This window comes from Mastomys coucha, unplaced genomic scaffold (assembly GCF_008632895.1).
Source record: "Mastomys coucha isolate ucsf_1 unplaced genomic scaffold, UCSF_Mcou_1 pScaffold15, whole genome shotgun sequence".
Classification (NCBI taxonomy): domain Eukaryota; kingdom Metazoa; phylum Chordata; class Mammalia; order Rodentia; family Muridae; genus Mastomys; species Mastomys coucha.
In genome coordinates, this window is record NW_022196897.1 from 78,612,898 (window position 1) to 78,633,999 (window position 21,102).

Consider the following 21,102-nt stretch of genomic DNA (forward strand, 5'->3'; position numbering starts at 1 on the left):
GCCTAAGGAGGGACAGCACATATATTTCCAAGCAGGGCCTAAGGAGGGACAGCACATATATTTCCAAGTCTTCTTTAGCCTCATTTCTGCTGACTGTGGTTCTATCCCAGTTTTACAGAGATGTATAAAGTTGTATTTATTTCCATTTTCCATGAACCTTTTCCAAAATTTCACTGCTGCCCAAGAGCAAAGTCTCAGTGGTTGTGTGCTCATGGGGTCCAGAACCGGGGAAGGAAAGCCACCCGGAGAAGGGAGGGAAGGCTTAGGAAAGGCCAGAGCTAAGAAGTCAGCTTCTGGAAGCTGCTCTCCTTTTTCATCTCTATGGTTGATTTTCATCTCTATGGTTGATTTTCATCTCTATGGTTGAAGCACTGACCAAGCACTTGGGATGACAGCAGGAGGAGACTGGGAGTGTGTGGCAGGGTGGTAGTAAGTCCCACTTGAGGTAGTAAAACAGTAATGGGAACTATGGCTTTTAGAGGTGTGACTATCACTGTGGAAAGTGTGGCCATGAAAGTGGGAGAGGCAAGCTGAAGACTGACTGGCCCTCCATGAAGCCTGGTATAGGATAACCCTGAGTTGCTGATTTTACTCACAGCTGGCGACTAGAATTTCTCCCCATCAAACAAAAGGCCAGGGAAGTAGGGTTGGGTGAGAGGGTCAGTGCTACTGAACAGGGCCTGGAAGCCAAATGTTGCTACAATGAGTGGATTTGCATCTCACCCCACCAAGAAGGAACACTGAACAGGTCAGAGAAAATGCTCAGGCAGAGTCAGAGCTGGAGAAGACAAAACAAACTGTGGGAGATGTGAGCAAGATGGTCAGCAAACTGATTCTTGAAGCCAACCCAGATCCCCCTCCCCCTCTGTTCTTTTGATACCCTGCTAAGCCAATTTCTTTCATCCCACAGCTGGAAAGCAGTGATAAGCATCCCATAGCCATGAGGTCTTGAGGAGCCAAGAAAGAATGAGGGCACAGAGGGGTCTTTATTCTGAAGGGAGAAGCCCTGCCTGTGGTAGAAGATCAAGTGGCACTTGAATCCCTTGTTGTCCCCTGTCTCTCTTAGGCCACGTCCTGTGAAAATCCATCTCACCCTCCTCAGTCCTCCATGGTTGTCATCTATCATCCTAGAGCAGGAGGGGAACTGTGTGTGTGTGTGTGTGTGTGTGTGTGTGTGTGTGTGTTGGGGGCAGGCAAGTAAAGTCAAGAGAGCTAAGGGTGGGAGGATTGCTTGAGCCAAGGCAAGGTCAAATACAGAGATGGAAAGACAGTACCTCTGCCGGGGTGACCCTACCTAACTCTGTCTTCTGCATCTTGTCATAATCTGTGGTTCCACTCAAGAGAGTGGAATCCATAAAGGATTCAGAGCCCTCTGCTTCAGTCACCTGACTTCCTGATTTTGCTCAGCTGAGGAAGAGCCAAAGCAACTCAGACAGAGCACTAGCTCCTAGACAAGGCAGGGCACTCTTGGGAGACAGGCCCTAAGAGTTGCCCACTTCTTTTCCACATGGGCCACTATTGAGCAATGAATGTCGAGTCAAACTCAAAGGTGGAAGGACAGATTCTTGAAATTGTGACCTTGCCTCTGTGGAGGCAGGAGGGAGTTAACCGCTTCAGTTTGAAATGGTCTGGTTGAGAGAGGGGAGGTGAGGAGAGAATTGTGGTACTGACACAGGCAAAGCTGAGGAGCTGCCTGTGTGGCTTGGCTCCTCCGGGAACTGTATAGAAGAGTTGAGACTTCTGGTCTCCTCTCCATCTAAGAACACCCCTGATCATTTTTTTTTCCTCCAGGAGTAATTGACACCTTGGTGCTATTTAAGATTCAGGAGTGATGTTTTGGGTAAATTGTTTTCTTATTTTCAGGGAATGAATGACATTGTCATAAGTACGACTCAGACTCCCCATTCTCAGATGGCACAGGCGCTTGGCCCTTTCCTGGCTCAGTGTTCCTCTTGCAAAACCCTCTTCTTGTGAGACTTGGAGAAGCCCCACAGGGGATGATGCAAAGCTGTGTGCTAGCTAGCATTCATAGCTGCCATGGGATAAGAGTGCGTTTCCGTTTAAGCACAGCAGCTCAGGACAAAGCGAGAGTTACTCAAATATCACCTTTATAAAAAATGAAAGTTTTTTTTTTTTAAAGAACATGTGCAAGTCATGAGCGTACGCAAGTCAGGTTTTTATTTCACTGGCAGTTTTTGCCCTGTCAGCAATGTGCTGGGACCATTCTGGTTTTGTGCTAAATGGATTCCTCCTTCACCTCCTTCACTTCCTCCCTCTTGGTAAGGGAAGGAAAGAGGCAATATACCCCAAACTGTTAAGTTCCTCCTCTCTGTCCACCTCACCTCCTGATTTCTCTGTCCTTTGGACAGACTTCTATCTTGGCCATACATGCTCTACCATAGGCCTCTTCACTGGGTTGACTGAGGGACCTTGAGCCATGGCTGTGCTAGCCCTCACCTGTATGCCTGCCATTTAGGACTATGGAGAGGCACTAAGCTGCAGAACAGCGAGGTCGCTGTCAGCAACAGAGTCCTGCCCAAGGCTTATTGGACATTTTTTTGAAAGGTTCTAAGAGCCTTCCCCTCCTCGATCCCTGTCTTCATGGTTACAGAATCCAGTCTTCACAGTTTTCCAAAATTAATGTTGAATATTGTGAGACAAGTTTGGTATGGAATAGGTTCATTTCTTTATAGAGCCCAAAGTGCAAAGTCTGTGTGCTTTCTCCGACGTCAACCTAAAAACGACTGTTGTTTAGGCAGAGAATGAACTTAGGCCTGGCTGAAATGATAGGTAGGTAGGCCAGGAGAAAGAGCGGCAGGGTGAAGAAAGCTCAGGGCTTAGAGGTCTGTGGTGGGTGGGGTGTCTCCGGGGACCCTTGTCAGCCTTGCAGCACATGGGCCTTGGCTTCTGGGTTTTATTACTGAAGTAGGTGAAGACTGTGTGTGGTAGAGCTCAAGTTCTGTGTGACTCTAGGGTGAGCTGTTTGGGGATGTGTTGGGGTGGGGGGGAGCATTCAGTCAGCCTGAGGGAGACTTCAGAGACACACAGAGGGCCCTAAGTCAGTTGGGTGATGTGTTTCAAAGAGAGTAAAGAAGAGGAAGGCTGGAAAAGGATGTACCTATCTCCTAAAGTATCTTGTTTGTGCCAAGCTGGTGGCAGGAATGGTGGGGTTGGTTGGGGCTCTGGGCTCACAGCAGGGTCCACTGTTGCAGTACAGGGGTGATTGGCAGGCCAAGGAGGTTTCTCCTGGAGCCAGTGAGAGTTGGTGGGGTGAGAGTGGAAGAGGTGGGTTGGAGTTATTTTCTAAAGCAGTGCACTAAGTTCCTCATACCCTTATCTTCTTAGGGTGAGTGAGAAAATCTGCTGTCTGCTTGCTGGATTCCTGGGAAGGCCAGAGCTCTTCCTGCTTTTCATTCCTGGCTTTTCCTAGTTCTCCAGAGTTCTCAGCATTCTCCCCCTTCCCTACTGTCCCTCTGACAATTGGGTGAAGGAATGATGATAATGATGAAGAAAAGGATGCTTTGTAGAGGAGGAATAGAAAATAAAAACAATATTGCATCTGGAATTGCAGATGGAAGCTTTGCTGGAGCAGAGTGGGCTGGGGTCTAAAAACAGGTGTTTTGCTGCTGGATCAGGATCCAGCAGGCCTCTTGAGCTGGTCAGGAGAGTGGTTGAAGGATCCTTGTACAAAGGCAGGCCAGGACACTTTCTGGCACAGCTCTGAGTGGTATATGTATTCTCCCTGTGGCCAATGGGCAGGGAGGCACCCAGTGGGTAGGTCAATGCAATGGTAGGAAGTACCAGGGATTGTCTTATTGACAATCTGTAGAGCCTGGCAGGGCCACCATTGGGCTCTTCAGAATTCCCAGTGCCATTTCCATTTCCTGGGTTCTCAAAGAACTCCTGGGGCAGGCAGGTAGAGGAGGTGTTGAGACACATCCGAAGGAAGAGACAGCAAGTGTGAGAGAGAGGTTCCTAGAGAGAGGAATAGGGCATTTAAGAAAAGGTGACATCTTTTTCTCTACAGTGCTCTTGTGTGCCATTAGACACAGTATGGGTAAACCCCAGTACTTAGAGCATTCCATAGAGAAAACATATTGATACTATGCATGTCAGATAACCCTCCTGAGCTTGCAGAGTCCTGACCTGCACAGAAGCAGGCCTGAGCTCAGTTGGGTACCTTATTCCTAGTTTCTGATCCACTTAGGAAATGTGGAGAGCTCAGTGGGGTACGAAGAGAGAGATTTCCTGCCAGATGCCTTCTTCTCTTCTTGGTGGGCCACATAGCAGAGGAACATTGTTCCATGCTGGGTGATCCAGGAGAGAAAAGGGCCACAAAAGGCAGAGAGAGGGCTGGGGTGAGAGCACCACAGCTGAGATCAGGGGCCAATGAAGACTAGGAAGACAGGAAACAGTCAGATCCACTTAAATACCAGGACAGGCACAAGTGTGAGTCGAGGACAGGAAGTCAAATGGCAGGAAGTGGGAGCCCGAGAGACCGTTCTGTCCCTCTGCACCACTTAAAACTCATTCTTTATATGTGGCATCTTCACTGGACCCTGAATATAGATCTAGATAGTTGGAAATCATGCCATAGCTGGTGAAAAAGGAACCCTAACCACAAGGGGTTGAGGCAGCAGTGGGCAGAATACAGTATGTTCTGGCTCTCCACTCTTGGAGGAGGTCAGAATGACCAGTCCTCCTTTTCAAGCTCCTCCTCATTGATGCCACCCAGATCTTCTTTTCTCTTTGTAGCTAGCTCTCCAGATGGCTCATGTGAAAAGGACCGGGGATTTGACAAAATAAAGGCAAAGTGGTAGCAAAAGACGGGGGGGGGGGTGCTTTTTCTCGAGGGCAAAGAACTTTAGGGTATGGATCTTCTGATTTTACTTAAGTTTGACTCAATATACACTAGTAGAGGACAAGAACTCTGCCAGAGGGTGGTTGCAAGAAGAATGGCTAGTCTTAATCTCTGGCAGGCAAAAATGCAAGGTGTAGGGTGCTAAAAAAATGCTTTTTAGGGTGTGTTGGGTTAGTTACGGGAGGTCATGAGAAAGGTGTTTTAGAAGGCTGGGTGACTGGTGGGGCAGAGTCATTCCTCTGGAGATTGCCTACACAGTTTTTAGGCACCGGGGCTGGCCTCTTTGGAAATGAAGAGGAGAAGTAGGGCCTGCATGGGAAATGTCTGGTGGCCAAGGTGGAGCTCATGTTTGCTTCCTCTAAAGCCCGAGTTAGGACTGGTGCTTGAGGGTGCCCTTCCCCCACTGCCTGTTTTCTTTATTCATATTTTTTTCATCATTTCTCCCTGATGGGGAACAAAATTGGATGAGCTAAAGGAGACAAACGAAGGCTGACCCTGTTGATGAGTTTCTATTCTATCCAGCCACCTCTTCAAGGAGCTTCTTCTGAAGCAAAAGTGACATAGGAAAAAAATGTGACACAGAAAAGGGAGCTGTACACCGCAGCCCTTTCCAAGTACACCTGCTCCGTACCTCTGGGTCTCAGGCCTGTGTGCACAAAGAGGGCTAGAAGGTGAAGAGAACTTCGTGAGTCAGGGCTAGGTGGGAGGCAGTTTCTTCCCTGACTGCATGGAGCAGACTCTGGCAGCTAGCACATAGTAAAAACTCAATAAATAGGGATTCATTGTATAGAACGAAATTATTTGTTGAATTTCCATGTGGGTAAATACACAGAGATGGCTTAGATAGGGGAAAGAAGAACCATAAATGGAGAGTGTTGAGTAGGAGATGGTCCACAGAGAGGAGCAGGATGAGCACTTTACAGAGCAGGGGTAGGGTGGATGTGGAAAGGGGACCAGGTAAAACAAGGTGGAAGAGAGACAGGTGACAAGCACTGAAAGACCAAGGCAGCCTAGGATAATGGCTGTGATGTCTCAGAACCCATGCATACTTCTTCCTCAGAAAGTTCTTAAGTCTTTCCTGTGAGTTGTGGATCTGGCAAGGAAGAGTCCCCATCTCTCCCTGCCAACATACAGCATGGTCAGAGATCACCATTCCCAGAACTTGGGAGGAGATGGAGGAAGAGGAGGAGGAGGAGGAAGAGGAGAAAGAGAAGGAGGAGAAGGAGGAAGAGGATGAGGAGGAGGAGGAAGAAGAGGAGGAAGAGGAGGAGGAGGAAGAGGGAAAGGGAGAAGATGAATCTCCACGTGATGTGGGAGCTGTGGGGTCTCAAGGAGGATGGCCTCTGTCTAGGAGGAGATCAGAATTTCAGTGCAACTGTGGAAGAGTTCTGACCCAAATACAAGCCAGGGGTGCTTGTGAGTTCCAGTGAGATTCAACAATTGCAGAATCTCTTCTTGATTGATCATTTCTCAAAGAGCAGATATGTCACATACTATGTGTTTGTATGTGTGTGTGTGTGTGCATGCACACATGTCACCCCTCTATCCACAACCCGACCTTTGCAGTTACTGTGCACCCGCCAGAGGAATGACTAACTCATGGTTGTGACATAGCCTCCACGACAGCTGGAGAATGGGGAGCTGACCAGTAAGTTCTTGATCTGACCTCCGGAGAGCAGTCAGTGTACAATGAGGTTTCCCATTCTTTGAAGCTTAGAGTGTTAGAGGTCCTTCAAAGTTCTGCTCTCCTCAAAAACCGTTGAAGTCTGCTCTTCAAATTTTGGGAGACCAACTTTTTTTTTCGTCTTTTAGGCTTGAGTGTTACATGTCTAAATGTGATGTCCAATTGCTTCCATTTCACAAGCAAAACGTTTTCACTGGGCCAAAATAGAAAAGGATAGACCCTCAAAAAGTGATTCTTGTGAGTCAGACTGTCAAAATTGGAAGCAGTCCTAGATCTCAGAACATACAGCAGTTTCAGATTTCATATTGGGGCCCAAGGGACTCCTTCCATCTTGCTGCCTTGCCTCAACTGCTTTGACAACAGCCGGAGCTCCTACCTTGTCACCTGGTGGGTGGGAGAGATGTTAGGAGTGGCCACCAGCATTCTGGTTATGCTAGACTAATAAGTCCTAGGTTCCTGCCCATGCCCTAGAGTCAAATGCCTATTGTTGGTTTAAAAAAAAAATACCATATACGCCTTCTACATGTCTCCCTTTCTCTCATTTAACAAGTGACTAAATTCTACTCATCCTTCAAAACCCAGCTCACGTGCCTCAGCCTCATGTCCACTTTGAGACTCTCATATCTTTCTAGCAGGAAGGAAGTTCAGATAGGACCTGTCTCCTCTATACCCCAGCAGCACGTTGTATTGTAATTTCTTGCTCACACACTCTGAGTGGTGTACTGATGTGGTGACTTCTCTGCTAAACTGGGAGCTCTTTGGGGTCAGGGTTTATGTGTTTGCCCCCTACCCCAGTGCCCTGATATGCAGGAAATTATGTAAAGTCTAACACACCAGGTGCTGATGGCAAGGTGTTTTGTCAAATTGCTTTAAAGTTAGTGGGCAAGCCTGGCCTCAGGTCTGCTGGCAACATGCAAGAGATCCAGGGTGGCATCTGTTTGATGTCTACCCATGGGGGTTGTGTACACTGGGGTGCAGAAGTGAGGCTTCAGTTCTAGAAATAGAGGACAGAATGAAGAGGTAATCAGCTCACACTTGAGCATGACTTCACCCTTCAAAATCTGTCATTACGGAAATGACTGTTGGGAACAATGCCCATGGCTCAGGCGGGAGTTCCTGTTTCCCGAACCACAGCAGACGCCACCTCCACGGCCCCAGCAAAGCTGACTTGGTCCAGTTGTGCTGGACAGTTCTTAGAATTGGTAAGAAACTGCCTGGCTGGTCTCTGAGCTATCTGTCTAGGGGGATTTTCATACTGCCTCTTGGCAGGGAGCAGCAGATCATTGAAGGCAGGGGATTTGTCATTGAAACTTCTTCATATTCTTGTTGCCCTCTCCTGAACTAAAGCCTAGCTTCCTTATAACTAGTCTTTTGGGGTTCTAGTTCAGTCTTCAGTACCCCATTGAAATCCAAAATAAAAAAATATCCCCTTCACAAAGTCAGTTGGCAGTTCCTGTAATTACTGTACCTCTCACTGGCTCCTCCAGCTACCCCCCCCCCCACCCTTTCCTACTGCCTGGGAACCCTCCTACCCCTGCTTGCCTTTCTTTGGGCTTGCAAGAAGTCATCAATGTCCCTGACAGTATGTAGAATTCAATCACTCATTTCCTGGATATCATAATTTAGTTAACACAGTCCTAGGAAGCAGGAGACAGAAAATCTCAGTCATCTGGTATTTTTCTGTCTCTAGGAATCTGCCCTGTTATGGAGCAAGGCTGTCCACTTCCTACTCAGGGAAAGTGATCTAAGAACAGGATGGATGGGAGTTTCCTTAGTAAATCTCAGCAAAGCCTACTGCATCAGTCTACTCAGATGTGTTCTGAGTCATGATTCTGACCAGGCGATATGAACTGTAGTTCTCTATTTTCTGCTATTAGCATACAGAGAAGGGCACTACCTTTATGTCCCATTTCCCACCATTTAAACAGGACTGAATGACATGGAGCCTGACGGAATAGGGCCAGGGTGAATCACACAGCCACGGTTCATCTATTGTCAGGTTACCCTGAACACATGCCCGTTGGACATGAGTGTTATGAGGCCTATCACATCAACAAAATTTGCCTGGGGCTTCTGGTTCTTAGTCATCCAATCAAAACAGGTGACTTGAGTGTGGGATGACCCTGTGATGGGATAACCACCTGGACAGATGTCTCAACACCACCTGTTGTCTTTTTCTTGGTAAAACCTCCTGGGAAAGCCACTATTTTCTCTTTTCTGATTCTGTGTTTACCGAGCAATATTGTATTCTGTTGTCTTCATCAAATTGTTTGGCCAAGAGGAATGCACCCTGTGAGGTGGCTGAGGCTGAACCAATTGCCAAATGAAAAGGAATTAAGTTGCCAATGAGCTGTAAGATCAGCTCCCGAGGAACTAGGTAAACTGGAACTTCATCCTTGAGGAAATGGACAAACCAGTGTTGCTGGTGTGCTCTTGGGATGTCATGGCTTAGGGTTAATGTGGAACAGGACTCACTGGTAGAACTTACGGTAAAGATGGAGGGGCAATAATACTAGAGTGGGGAGAAAAGAGAAGTCTATTGTCTGCTGGAATCTTTTAACACTTATTCATTTTCCCTCTAAGGTTCCTAGAAAAAGATAAGAAAGGCTCACTCTACTAGCTTGTTAGATGCTCTGTGAAAGCAATGAAGCATTGTAATGGAGCGTGTAGTTGGTTTGTAAAGACCAGTGGGAGTCTTCTTTCATCATAATGTTCCTTACTGGGTCATCTAAGCAGAGGCAGCACTAGGGAGTTTACTTTTCAACTCCATCTTCAGTCATTCTTGTAGTTCCTGCTTCTGCCCAGGCCTCAGGGGTGGTCAGGTCTAGGCCCTAAGAAGCATTTGTCTCATCAGACACATGGCATAGGATCAGGAACTGGCTTATGATTCCTGCTTTGGGGTTGGGGGTCGGGGTGGGAAATGAAATAGAGAGGAAGGGAAAAGAGAGGGAGGGGGAGAGGTGGGAGGGGAGGAAAGAGATCTTTCCTAGTGTGTTCCTGGAGAGCAGGGACTAGTTCCTCTTTGAGGACACTAGACCATGTCCCTTCCTAGATTTTCCCCCCTGGCTTCTCCTTCTACTTTGAAGCAGGAAGATGGTCTTAATAGTTTTGTTTCCCCATCTCTGCTCCCCTAAAGCAGGAATTCCTTTTAGGTGGCTGCTCCTTCCTCCCAAGACAACAGCTGCGAGGCCAAAGATTTGAAAGACTAAGGCTACCAGGTAGAAATCAGAGAGAGGGGTAGAAATATAGAAAGCCTTGAGACAAAAGCAATCTCTTAGAAAAAAAAATAAACCTTTCCTGGTAAAAGCATGTTCCTAAATATAATTGTCTTCCTTCCTCTCCATTCTTTCCTGTTCTTCTGTTCCGTGATGCAGTAAATCTCCAGTCCCCCAACTCTTCCCTAGCTCTCCATTAACTATTGCTTTTCTCTGGCAAATATATTCATTATGGCAGCAGGAAGGAGGCTGCCACCCATACCTGCTTCTCGCTTCCCTTGTTTGTAGTCCGAGAATGATTTTCTCACTTCTATCTTGGTGAGACACTACTTTCAGAATTGGAGTTCAGAACATCTCTAGATGTGCACACCATGTTTGTTTTTAGCGGACACCTCCTTGCCAAGTGGCAGAGTTGATGTATAAGGTTGGGTGTTTTCTATAGGTCTTTTGGTCTCCTGGTGTGAGGATGGTGTGGTTTCTGCAAGGCTTAGGAGTGGGGGACTGGGAGAAAGGCAGAAAAAAGGATGAGTAATGCTCTTTAAATGGTATTAGAAATACACCCACGTGACACTGTTCCCTCTTCCCTGTCATTACTATGAAGATAACTCAGCCATGCTTATCTTCATTCAGTCCCAGTGAGCCTCAGAGTATCTCCTTTCACATGGCTGTTACCACAAGATGTTCATCTACTTGTTGACTGAGCCCTTGTGTTGAGGGACACCAGTGTGTAATATCATATGTGATTCATTACATCCTCCTCCTCTCTTACCTCTCAGCATTCAGGGTGGTTTACATGGGGCTGTTAAATGTCACTGGACAAATGATAGAATTCCTTGGAAGACTTGGAGACTCTCAGAGGTTGATTAGGATACACATTCAATAAGCCGGTAGGCAGGCTGGATCTCATGCAGCCCATGTACAATAAAGATCTGTTGATCTTCACATAGACCACTACCAGTTTTATACATTTTCCCTGGTATCTTTAGCTTTTATCATTGAAGCGGTTTGTTCCACTCTTCTGCGGTGTTGCCATGAGTGAATGGATGTCTGCACGGCTGAGAAGTGGAGCTGAATTTCAAGTGTTCCATTTTTCTGGGAGTCACGTCTTAGTTCCCTTAGCTGTACATGCTTAGAGGGTCAGGGCTGTCTACGGGTGTCCCAATGACCATGATATAGCCCTGAGCCTTCAGTTGTTGTTGTTGTGTAGAACAGGATGTTCATGAAGCTGAGGAGATGGCAAGGCTAAGTGCTGTGTATTATATCCCATGTGTCATGTCTTGGTGACCTCTACAGGATAAGCTGGGTGCTAGGGCTTTTTACTTTGCATCTCCACCCTCTTCTACTCTTAGACATATGAACTCAGAGCCATGTGTTAAGGATCTTCTCCCATTCAGTTCAGCTTGGTATCTTTTTCTTTTTGGTTTTCGAGACAGGGTTTCTCTGTGTAGCCCTGGCTGTCCTGGAACTCATTCAATAGACTAGGTTCAGAAATCCACCTGCCTCTGCCTCGCAAGTGCTGGGATTAAAGGCATGAGCCACCACTGCCCAGCTTCAGTTTAGTTTCTTCAGCCTCAGATCTCTGTGAGGTCTAGGCTGAGCACTGGCTTTCCTATCTATGACAGGCATTTCACAGGCTCTCTGCTGTAAAACACAGTCCTTGGGGTGTTCTTCCTGCCTCCTCTTTAAGTTGTTTCTACTCCACTCTTCCCCACTTTATAACTGGACCGCCATTTGTTCACTATCTGAACCTGAACAGCCCTTGACTTGGGTCCCTTCTGGTTTGACTTTCTTTACACCCCCACATTGAATCCACCTTCCAGCCTTGCTAGTGTTGCCCTCTGAATACATTCTCCACCCATCTCCTCTTCATTAGCGGTCAACATCCTCAGACAAGGTCACACCATCACAGGCAGCTTAAATGTATCCCTCAACAGCTTTATGTTTGCCCTACACAACCAGCAGAGCCATCTTTTAAAAATGTAAATCCAATTTGTTTGGGTTCTTGCCTTCAAAGCATTTCCGGGTGACACCCTGGGCTTGGAATAAAATCCAAGTTCCTTGTCACACCTAAAGGATGGTTAGTGCATTCCAGCCTATCTCTTTGCCTTCACTATCTGCCTACTTTCTTGCCCCCAGCCTTCCAACACACCCAAATCATTGTTCCCTTAGGGAATAACTTTGCCTAGCTATTTTCTTCTTTCTGGAATGTTCTTTTCTCTGGCCTTTGGACAGAATCCTTTTCAACATTAAGACCTTGGTTTAAATGTTGCTGTTTTAGAAAGGCAAACAAACAAATTCTTCCACAGTGCCAGAGTTCCAAGGCTGCCCAAATCTGGGCCATCTTAATATTTCCTGACAACTGTCCCTCTTCTCTGACAGAGCGTAGGCTCCAAGAAAGCACATACACTGACTTTCATATACTCATGGTATCCGGGCATCTAGTATGTGCTGTACACAGTAAGTGCTCAATCAATTGCTTGACGGATGCATTAAATTTGCCAATTGAATGCCAAATGTATTGGAAACAAAGATAGAAAGAATGCCTTGAAAGAGGTCTTCTTGTCTCCTTTCAGAGCTTATGGTAACGGAATGTCCTGGTTCTTCTCAGTGAAGTGTCAGAGGGACCATCACATCTAATTCTCTATCGGTATTAGCTCACATTTTATTAATGAAGAGAGACTAGCCATGTCAAACTCACACTCAAGAACTGGAACATGCTAAGTGTGAAACGCTCCCTTAGACTTTTACCTCTGATTACAATGTTTCTAATGATACTCATATTTACCACATCATAGCCTAAATGGTGCTGCCTAAAAGCAAGAGATTAAGCAGCTTTCACAATTGCATCTGAGTCTGGCTTGATAGGTGAATAACACACAAAACAAACCTTTGAATCCGTGTCATTGACATTAACATAAGGAGCACAGGCCTTAACAGATGTGGACAGTGAGTGCTACTGATCAAGTGTGCGCACTAGGCAATGGGTGCTATTCTTTGCTCTTGAGGATGGCTCCAGAGCTCGATTCTTCCATTAGAGGTGATTTCTGCCTCACTTTGGGCCAGACACCTCTGAGAGTTCCTTTGAGAACATACGTATGCCCATCAGTTTTGGGGACTCAACTCACATACTATGTTCTTCTGTCCTTGTGTGCCCCTGACATGGCAAGCTATTTTCAAGAAAAGATTGTGAAGAACTTCCATCTCCACTGGAGAGTTGAAGTTCTGTTTCTTTAGAAAGCATCCTGTAGGTGTTAAGCTGTGGCTTCACATCTGTTTGCCTCAAGCAAAGAACCCAGGCTTAAGTGAAAATCTGCCTTGTATTTGCATATCTGGCAACATCGCCTGTACCAATTGGCCAGCAAATGCGTAGACACTGAAAGCATTCTGAATGTTCACTGAGGCAGGTCCTCTTTCAGCTGCTTCAGATATCTAGGGAAAGGTCCCTTTTTAGGTGGTGCTTGGATATAGGAAGGGACATAAGACTGACTCTTAGGGGCTAGCGTTATATGTCTCAGTAATAGAGTTCTTGCCTAGAGTATGTGAGGCTCTGGGTATACCCTCCCACCCCCACCCCAGCACCATATGAAAAAGAAAACACAAAAATATTTGAGTCTGAAGAGTGCAAATGAAACTCTTATAGATTAGACGTAAGTCCTGCATGCACTCAGGGAAGCTCGCTCACAGTCTGCAAGAAAGCAAAGACAATAAACAACTGTGTTACTTTTCAAGGCAAAAGTTGCTAGAAAGTTCAGCAAATGCCAAAAATGATCCAGGAGACACAGTTTCATTAGATTTGGGGTGGTGAGGGCAAGAAATTGGAAGACAATTTGGGCAAGGAAGCATTTTGGAGTTGAGAGGCCCTGTGGCTCAGCTCTGTATCAATAAGAGGGGTGGTGTCTAGGCAGCAAGACAAGGAGAAGCTTGGCTGGCATGGAAGACAGACTGTCCACTGAGTCGTTCCTTGACTTTGCTTTCTTGTAGACTGGGAGCTAGCTCCTCGGCAGCAAGGCCTAAGTCTAATCTAGAGGAACTTCAGCTGCTCTCTCTAGTCATACTCTTACTGCCCTTTCTGGTTTGGGGGTGGCGGTGGGTGGGGAGGAAGGAATGGAGCAGCTCTGAAAACATGGGGGTTTAAGGATAAATTAAGGCTTTGTCTCTGGACTTGAACATTTCAACAGGGGGCACTCAACATCTGGAAGAAGGAGATCAGACAGAGAGAGAGAGAGAGAGAGAGAGAGAGAGAGAGAGAGAGAGAGAGAGAGAGGACTCTTTGAGATGAGTTGTATGGTTTGGCTGACATGGGTCAAAACCTTAGTGACTGGCCTTCTTTTAACTCCAAACTGGGTACAGAAATCAGTGTGGCCATTAGGTTCTGCAGATGGAGTGGATGGCAGAGGCTTGGGAAGCTTTGACTAGGTGTCGTGGGTGCTGGCTTGAGGGCTCTTGGTGCCAACAGTCGCTGAAAGCTTCAGTGCAGGCATATTTTCCTTGGTCTCATCCACATGGTGCAGATGGCATTGAGCTTTCCATTCAGCATCTTCATCTGTTCAGCAGGGAACCTCCTCTCTTTCAAGGTGGTTTTGGCTCTAACACTCTTGAAAGAGTTCTGAGTGTACTATCTCCATGGCTTGCACAGTTGCTGGTGTGGGTGCTTGGGAGGAAGAGTTGCTTACAGCTTTCTTGTTGCTTGCTCGAACTCTGCTGGCTCAAGGTCCAGACCTGCCTCTTCAGATGACAACCCTGATTACCTCTTCATGCTGTTCTCTCTCAGTCATCTGCTAACCTCAAGCAGCTTCTCCACTCTCGGACAGCTGCTCCTTTCATGATGGCTCTCTGTGTTTGCTGGGCTGGTTCTTTGGACTCATGCCACTCTGGTTAAACACAGCAATGTCAATGGGGGTGGGAGGGGAGAGAGAGAGAGAGAGAGAGAGAGAGAGAGAGAGAGAGAGAGAGAGAGAGAGATTCATAGAAGAGTTGGTGGTGATTGTCTCTGACCTCTGATTTCAAACTGAAATTCAGGGTAAACTGATGAAAAGTTTCGGGTTCTTGATAACAGCACTGAACTGTCCAACATGGGCATTTATGCTTTAAATACAAACAGGTCATGTGTGTCTGCCCATGCAACTCTCAAGGCTTTGTCTTATTCAAGCAAGAAGTGGAAAATTCATAGATAAAATGGAAAGGCTGGAACACCAGGGAGAGCCTGTAACATAAATTAACATCTCAGAGGCCAAGGTATCAAAATACAAGGGTAAACTGTTTATAGACAGTTGGTGGAGAAGGTAGGCAGTGATTTGAAGCCCTGTCATGTTCACCTAAAAGACAATAAGATGCTTGTGCCTTCTGAGATGTTTTTTTTTGGGGGGGGGGGGCAGGGAATTCTACAGGCTCAAAGATCCTACTGCCTATCATGACGGAAGCTCCTGGGCTCCAGAGGTGTTTGGATTCTGTCTCCCATGCACTTCCAAGCAGAGATTTACCCACTCGGACACCTGCTCTATTCTGCCCAGTTTCTTCTGGTCAACGGAAATACTTTTCATCCCTCCCTTCTACTTTCTTCCACTGTGATGTTTCCCCCAGAAAGCCACTTCTGGTGTATTCTTTATCTATTACTTCCTAGCTATCCTATTGAAAGGGGTGAGGAGGGGAGATGAAGACACCACAGGTCGTGGGGGCTCTCTTTAGGGGTTTAATGCAATCAGGCCTCAATATCCTAAGCCTGGAATTTGTGGCTGTGATATTGCTCTTTTGAAAAAGGACAATATCTGAGTTACTGTGCCTTTGGTCTTGGGCTGGAAAGGTGGGTCCCATAGGCTCAGAGGCCTATTTTTTTTGCTCGCTAAAGTCTGCGTCACCACTAGGCAGAAGATGTTGGCTTTTAAGGTAGGGTATCAGCTTGCCTGATGCTGCTCCTATCCCTGCCTCCTCCTCTTACCTGGCCTCCCCATCACCAGCACAGAACACCACAGACATCCTTTTCCCCCCTACTGAGAGCCTCATTAGCGTGCAAGTAGACACATATCTGTTCTCTCTCAATTTCATGCTCAGTGAGCTTGCTGAGGGCCCACTGCTGCCTCTTGTAAGGTGGATGGTGCGTTTCTCATTAAGAAGCATTGTGTGCTGCCTCCTTAGCTTCAGGGATAAAGTGGTGGCATAAGGGGGAATTATTATTTTTTACTAATGAGAACAGTTACCAGGAGTTTTCCAAAAGAAACATAGCCCTTACAAATCTGCGACCCTACTATGAATTAGAGGTTCTGTCCCCATTTTACACATGAGGAAATAGAGGCTCAAAGAAGTTGTATAACTAAGAGACCCAGCTAGGGCTATTAATCGTTACCCTCAGTGCCCATTTTCTTTTGAGCCCTGCCACTCGTTATTGTAGTAGCACAAGGGAATGAGCTGGCTCTGTTTGCACGTAGCCGCTCCACTATCTAAGCATGCAGTCTGGATCTAGTGCCCTAACCCCCTGCACATCTTCCTGAAGGCACAACTAATGTTTAATGGTCCAGGTTGAATTACGACCTGGCAGGACTGGAGAGTGCCCCATGACCTGGTGCAAGCTCACAGATTTTTATACACTTATTTTTTTCCTCCTCCAGTTTTCTCTTGATATCAAATATCTGATCTCTTAGTGGACCTAGAGAATAATCTAAAAATTGGGGCTGAGATGATTGTCAGTGGATAGACAAAGAATTTGAGGCTCTGTGGGCCTGAGGGAGAGGGCCTGATCAATAGATGCAAAGCATTTAGGGGTGAAGTAGGAGTTCTGTTTGGTTACCTAGCTGTAGTTCATTCTTCAAGGGAATCCTGGCTACTCGGAGCATTCATTTCAGTTGTTTTATGAGAAGGTTCGAGTGTGTGCTCTTTGGCCAGGCTCTGGCTAGTGGCCCCATGCATCGCTCTCACCCATGTCATCGAGTCTATTCCATCTTTTTTTGAATACAAGTGGAGCTGCTGCCATGATGCAGATTTTTGTGAAGACCCTTACAGGGAAGAGCATCATGCTTGAGGCTGAACCCTTGGACATTATAGAAAATGTAAAGGCCAAGATCCAGGATAAGGAACGAATTCCTCCTGACCAGCAGAGGCTGATCTTTGCTGGTAAGCAGCTGGAAGATGGCCATACTTTCTCTGACTACAACATTCAAAAGGAGTCCAACCTTCATCTTGTGTTGAGACTTCGTGGTGGTAGGAAAAGGAAGAAGAACTCTTACACCACTCCCAAGAAGAATGAGCATAAGAGGAAGAAGGTTAAGTTGGCTGTGCTGAAATACTATAAGACGGATGAAAATGGCAAAACTAGCCGACTTCATCGAGAGTGTCCTTCTGATGAATGTGGTGCTGGAGTTTTCATGGCTAGCCACTTTGACAGGCATTACTGTGGCAAGTGTTGTCTGACTTACTGCTTCAACAAACCAGAAGACAAGTAGTTGTGTATGAGTTAATAAAAAGAAGGATCTCAGAGAGAGATGGAGGGCTCAACTAGTCTCGGCAAACTGGAGTCCTGAGAACAGAGGCTTGAGGAGGTTCGTAGGACAGTCTCCCTACAGATTTCTTTTGGGGTTAAAGGTGATGATTTACGTTTCTAACTTCAGTCTAATTCTTGCCACTTGAATCATGGTCTTTTCTCCACTGCCAGGGTGATAGAGTTAACTCTTGAGAGAAAATAATTGTCAGGAGAATAAACTGGGTACCCCAGGATAAGAGGAGACTAACGGCCTGCCAGCATAGGCTGTGTAGCTCTCTCCTTGGGCAGGGAGAGACTGGAAAGGGCCAGGCAACCTTCCTTCCTTTGTAGCCAGAGATGTGGCCAGCAGTGTTGGCAGAGGAAGAAGAAAAGGGGGTTCTCAGAATCTTTTAGGTCCAGTTGGTAGACTACTCTGGATGTGACATGGGAGCAAAGACTTGGTTTCACAATGGGATATCTTCCAAAGTGAGGCAGAGGCAGTGGAAAGATCTAGAATAGAGTGAAACATACTGGAAAGCATGGACAATGAAACATACTGGAAAGCATGGATAATGAAACATACTGGAAAGCATGGACAATCTTTTGGCATCTGGTAGCCACCCAAGAGCAGCTCTTTTTTTCTTCTTTTTTTGGTTGGGCAAAATTCTAGTCAATTTGAAACAGACTATATTTCACCCAGAATAGAGTTTTGGGTCACTGAGCTAGGCAAAGCCCAACGACGGTATCTATTAATTGGAGAACTGGTCATGTCAGAGATGGGATGCTGAGGGCTGTGATGTATCACTGGACGGTCATTTCACGTCTCTGAGCATGCTTCTTCATAGGAAAGATAGAGACACTCCTGTTACGCAGAAGAGGAAGGTCCTTGCCAGCTGAGGTTTTAGATGCTTGGTAACTAACTGGAGCTGTGAGAATCAGGCAGTGCTTGGATTCTTGGGCTTAACTTGTGGTCAAAACTTGGAGAAAGGTGGTTTAGGAGAGGGCTCAACTTACCTGGTATCTGTGTTGAAGGGGTCCTCATCCCCACCTAAGATGGGTGGGAAACTTCATGCGGTGTTAATAGGGTGATGTCTCCTCTTTATGTCGTGCACACCCATCTTAAAGGAAGGAATGGTACTGGCAATGAGGGCAACCTCAAGAGTCCTTAGGTCCAGCATCCCTTGGGGATGCTATTTCAGCCCTCTGAGCTAAGAAAGGCCACTTTAGCCTGACTTGCTTTGGCTTTTAAAGCATCTACATAGCTGACACTTCCCCACGTGACCCAGAGGCTTAGTTCTAACGTCACCAGTTACACACTTCCTCATTCTCAAGGCACTATTTCTGCATCTGAGTCTGGCTGCCTGAAGCCTCCTGCTGGCTTCCATAAGCTCTGTGTTGCACCTGCTGTGCTTGGGCTGGGAGAGTGTCTGTGCTGTCCCCAGGAGAAGGCCCCTGGCCCTTAGGGGAGCCATTCTCTCCTGTTTGTACTTTCCTGAGATGAAGCAGCAAGGGTGGGGATGGGGGACGATAGCCACTTTGGGAGTCTTTTGGATTAGTTTTGTGGGATTTTTCTGCTGCTGGCTCCTTAGATGCTTTATGAAATCCCCCATTTGGGGTGACCAAGGCTTCCACCGACCAGGTCTCCAGAGCTTCTCTTCTTGAACCTCTGGGATCTGGCCTCCTCTGTCCACCCCCCCCCCCCCCCCCAGGCTTGTTGCTTGCCAAAGGTACCTTACTCCTCCCTCCCTCATTGCCCTCATCTATGGTCACCTGACAACCACATGTCTACTCCAGCCATGCACAGGCGATGCCCAGTGCTGCTGCTCCTGGGAACTAACCGGCTAGCTGCTCTTCATTTTTCATTCCACTACATGTTCTCACACTAATATCTTGCCATAGACCCTTGGTCTCGTTTTCATGTCTTGTGTTCCAGACACTTGGCTCCAGGCCTCTCCCTGGGCACAGCCCATACCTGGAATCTTTTCTGTTCAGGGCTTTCTTGGGCTTTCTTTTTTTCTTGTGTTCTCATCAGCAGCCCCATCCTCAGGGGGTTGCCACCTTCCTGACCAGCCTTCTGGCCCCTCACTTTCCAATCTGCTCGGTTTGCAGTTTGGTTATTTATCTTTTATCTTTGGACTTCTGCCTAGGAAGCCTTTCCTCATCTTGCCTACCTGGGAAACCACTGTGCCTCCCTCCAGGTCCTGTTGAAAAGAAGTCTTGGACAGAACAAGGAAGACTCCTCTTCGCTACCCCTCTGCTTTCCGATGGCTAACAAACCCTCTGAGATGGAAAGGGCGCGTTCTTTGTCTCTTTAGTGCCTAATAGCTTCATTTATTGCTTTTAGAGCAGGCAGCCTGGTTTGTTTCTCAAGCCTCAAGGAGCAAGAAGTGAAGGGGAAGAGCCTCAGGCTGGGTTCCTTTTGGCTTTGTCTAGGTGTTTATGACATTGCACAAAGCAGAAGGAACTTTAGGTTGACTGCCTTTGTCTCCTCCAGCTCTGGCCTGAAACTGGAAGGGGTTACGGTAGGGTGGAGGTGGAGAGAAAAAGGTATGGAGGGAAAAGGAGAGAATAAAATGAAAATAATTAGCTAATTCTTCCTAATAATGGCTGATTTTCCTGATCTGATAGTTGGCATTACTTATAATCACTTGCTAGGAGAATAGGAAGAACCAGTCTGCCTCTGTTTTAGGCTTAAAAGCTATTTCATAGTAAAGACAAACTAGGTTCATTCCGAGTTTGATTAAAACCTCAGTTTCTCATAGATTGGTCTATATGCCCCACCTATAATCTTAACTACAAATGGTTCTGTAATGCTTGTCCCAGGAATAGCAATTATGTCTTTATTTCAAAAGTTATTTCTAACCATCTCACAACCCTACCTTTGTGTAGCTGTCCAGCAGTCATGGATGAACTGGGTACCTGAAAGGGAGGCTGGACATGAAAAAGAACAGGCAGACAAGAGAAGATGAAGAAGCCCAGACAAAGGTTTCTGATCAAGGCTCAAAGTTTAATCTTTAGCTCTGTGTTTATATAGGGAAAAACCACAGACCCATCCTTTGTTTTAGCTGGATTGAGTTGCAAAGCAAGCTCAGCTGGTGGTCAAGCAGTCAACTCCTTAAAGTTCCCAATGCAAATGTGCCGAGACCAGGTGCTGACTCCAGCTAGGTTGTAAAACCATTGGAGGTTTGTTTAGCCTACTCAAGGCTGGGGGAAGAGTACAATCCCCACTTTTTGTTTATTAAAGATGAGCTGGATAGAATCTACTTGTTTTCCATGATCCCGTCTAGGGAATAGAGTAGCTAGGTGATTGTGCCTGTCTTAGGCCCATGTCTATATTGATCCTTCTTATCCATCGTGGAGGACAAACACAACTATGACTACCTGGTATGACTCTATCTTGTTATGACTCTGACTACCTGGTTATGACTCTGACTACCTGGTTATGACTCTGACTACCTGGTTATGACTCTGACTACCTGGTTTGACTCTGACTACCTGGTTATGACTCTGACTACCTGGTTATGACTCTGACTACCTGGTTATGACTCTGACTACCTGGTTATGACTCTGACTACCTGGTTATGACTCTATGAGATTTGACTCTGACTACTTGGTTATGACTCTGATTACCTGGTTATGACTCTGACTACCTGGTTATGACTTTAACTACCTGGTTATGACTCTGATTACCTGGTTTGACTCTACCTGGTTATGTCTATGACTATCTGGTTATGACTCTGACTACTTTGTTGTACTCATCTTGCAATTATGACTTTGTTTCAGGAAGGACTAACTTGTTATAGTACTGTTTTGCTCCTGTAATCCCTCCTGTTTTGGCCACCAAATCCTCTGTTTGGAAGCCCCCCACCCCTGAGCTAGAAAAGCCTTGTCT

General features: G+C 46.5%; 1 pseudogene; it reads left to right on the top strand.

Annotated features, from left to right (window-relative positions):
* Positions 1-7: 7 nt before the first annotated feature.
* On the top strand, positions 8-20,236 carry LOC116090505 (annotated as a pseudogene).
* The last annotated feature ends 866 nt before the right edge of the window (positions 20,237-21,102 follow it).